The sequence below is a fragment of the Octopus bimaculoides genome, chromosome 27 (genome assembly GCF_001194135.2).
Source record: "Octopus bimaculoides isolate UCB-OBI-ISO-001 chromosome 27, ASM119413v2, whole genome shotgun sequence".
In the NCBI taxonomy this organism is placed as follows: Eukaryota; Metazoa; Mollusca; class Cephalopoda; order Octopoda; family Octopodidae; genus Octopus; species Octopus bimaculoides.
In genome coordinates, this window is record NC_069007.1 from 18,030,691 (window position 1) to 18,033,621 (window position 2,931).

The 2,931-nt window shown below is 42.3% G+C and overlaps 2 protein-coding genes across 3 annotated transcripts in view; one reads left to right on the forward strand and one right to left on the reverse strand.

Moving 5' to 3' along the window:
* LOC106870157 (collagen alpha-1(XII) chain) overlaps nucleotides 1-2,931 on the forward strand; it is a 490,284-nt gene that overhangs the window by 310,166 nt on the left and 177,187 nt on the right. The window lies entirely within an intron of this gene.
* The window catches only part of LOC106868389 (uncharacterized), a 437,000-nt gene that overhangs the window by 276,339 nt on the left and 157,730 nt on the right, over nucleotides 1-2,931 (reverse strand). The window lies entirely within an intron of this gene.

Consider the following 2,931-nt stretch of genomic DNA (forward strand, 5'->3'; position numbering starts at 1 on the left):
GACTGCGACCATGCTGGAGCATCGCTTTATGTCGGCAAACACAGTGTGTGTGTGTGTGTGTGTGAATGTATGTATATATATGTGAGTATATGTATATGTGTGTGAGTGTGCGTGTATGTGCGTGTGTGCGTGTGTATGCATGTGTGTGTGTGTGGGGGGGGGGAATGATACATCAGCCACTAACAGGTGGATTGATCACGCTTACAGCATCTTTGATTGTAGCTAGACAGGATTAGGGCTAACCTAGGGTTAAATAACGACAACAAAGAAGGACACATCAGATAATATTATCCTAGGTAGACAGTGTCTGTATATAAAGGACAGGTTGGTCACAACTGGAACGCCTTTGATTGAAAGATCTGTTCGTTGAGGCTTCACCCAGGTCTAAACAGCAGTAATTACACATTAGACAATGTAGTCCTAGATACACTATTCCTGAATAAAAGATGGGATGGTCACAACTGGAACGTCTTTCATCGTAGGCCGACTGGATTTACGACTGAACAACAATTACAGACACCAGAAAATACTTGATTGTAAATATACTTACCTGAAGGACACACGTCTGACTTATTGACAATCCGTCTTTTGATGTAGTAGTGGTGGTCATGTTCATTTAAAGCGTTTAAGTTTGTTGTTATTGCCTAGCAACAAACAGAAAAACCTTCCACCATTTAAGTTTAATAACTAAGGGGAAGAACTCTTATTTTTTTTAAATGTTAAGACATCAAGGAGTTATGTCCCTTTATTTTAACATCTTCGACATATTCCATTGAAACACCAACCTCCGGCCCGCAGTTCTTTCCGAATGGCGCGCTTAAACGAAAAGTTACTTAATTTTTTTTTTTCTTTTAATAGTGCGGCCCGCTTGATGATGAGACGTTTCTCATTATTAAAGGTTGTCCGTAACTACTTTAAAACAAGGGGTAACATACCAGCCGTGTCTCGAACCCAAGCTTTCGAATTTGGACACAAAACCAACAATATTGAGGCAAAGTTCAAGCTAATTATACCGACCCCAATTTTCGACTGTACTTTATTTTATCGATCTCGAAAGGATGAATGGCTAAGTCGCCATCGGTAGAATTTGAACTCAGAACGTAGAGAGCCGCAAGAAATGCAGCCAAGCATTTTGTTCGACGCGCTAAAGATTGTGCCTGCTCGTCTCTTTGTATTTAATAACAATTCTCTCTATGGACAGCAATTTTGAGTGGATGGGGTCAAGACCATTACAAGGACCTCAGTACATGACTGGTACTTTGTTTTATCGACCCTGAAAATATGGAAGACAAAATCAACTTCGGCCTAATTTGAACTCAGAACACAAAGAGCCGGAAGAAATACCGCTAAACTTTTTGTTCGACGCGCTAAAAATCGTGCCAGCTCACCGCCCTCCCCTCCCCGCCTCTACTCCCCTCTCAAAACTATAAGATTGATTTCATGATCCACCACCACACACACACATACACACACATTTTTATTAATGAAGAAGACAAAAAAAAACAGTCTAATCGTATACTCTTTTACTAGAAGACACTTGCCCAAAGTGCCACGCAGTGGGACTGAACCCGGAACCATGAGGTTGGTAAGCAAGCTACTTACCACACAGCCAGTCCTACGCCTGTGCGTGTGTTTGAAACATAGCAAGTTATAAAGTTTTCCATCGACAAAATTCTGACATTTACAAATAGATGTCTCTGAATAAATAGATGGCAAAGCGTTTATGAATAGATGTCTTTGGAACATTCTTTGGGTGTGATGGCAAAACAGACTCACGTAAAAAGCAGCCATATGGGAACAATCGAACCAGAAACCTATGAAAACCCAGATCAAAAGAAGGATGGCTAGGATCCACCCCGACGGGAACCAGTTTCCGATATTTATAAGCACGGTATATATGCATACAAAAGAAAGATTTGAAGAGTAACACCAAATATAAAACAAGTGGGTGAATATTTTATATAGCACCACATTGTTACAACAAACCTACCACCGAAACCACCACCACCACCACCTCTACTACAATATCCATTGTCACTGTCATAATACTTGTCATCTTTCACTGCTTTTACTAGTCATTATAAACTGCCATTTATTATCTACTATTATATACTGGTGGAGGCGCAATGGCCCAGTGGTTAGGGCAGCGGACTCGCGGTCATAGGATCCGATCAACGGAACAGCCTGCTCGTGAAATTAACGTGCAAGTGGCTCAGCACTCCACAGACACGTGTTCTCGGGGATATTCAGCGTGACACAGTGTGACGAGGCTGACCCTTTGAATTACAGGTACACCAGAAACAGGAAGTAAGAGTGAGAGAAAGTTGTGGTGAAAGAGTACAGCAGGGTTCGCCACCATCCCCTGCCGGAGCCTTGTGGAGCTTTAGGTGTTTTCGCTCAATAAACACTCACAACGCCCGGTCTGGGAATCGAAACCGTGATACTATGACCGCGAGTCCGCTGCCCTAACTACTGGGCCATTGCGCCTCCACCAAAGCAATTGTATTTCACAAATAAAACTTAACCTATGAACCCATTATTTTGTTGTTCTTATATGAATCGTTACCCCATTATCACCCCAGTTTTTACATGAATCGTTATCCCATTATCGCCCCACTTTTCTTCAACACTTCCCTGGAACTTTCCACCGCCCCCAGGGGAGCAATACCAACCCACTTTGGGAACCACTGCTTTAGACTGAAGACAGGGAAATATTAGCATGTGGATGATTATAATATCGTAGAATTGGGACTGTGATAGGACGAAGAGGCAAGCAGGCAGGCAGGCAGACAGGCAGGCAGACAGACAGACTGGCAGGCAGACTGGCAGGCAGAAAGGAAAATAGAAAGAAAAATAGAGTGAAAGAAAAGAAAGAAAAACGCAAGAAAGAAACGATAAAAGTAAAGGGGAACAAATAAGAATGAAAGCAGG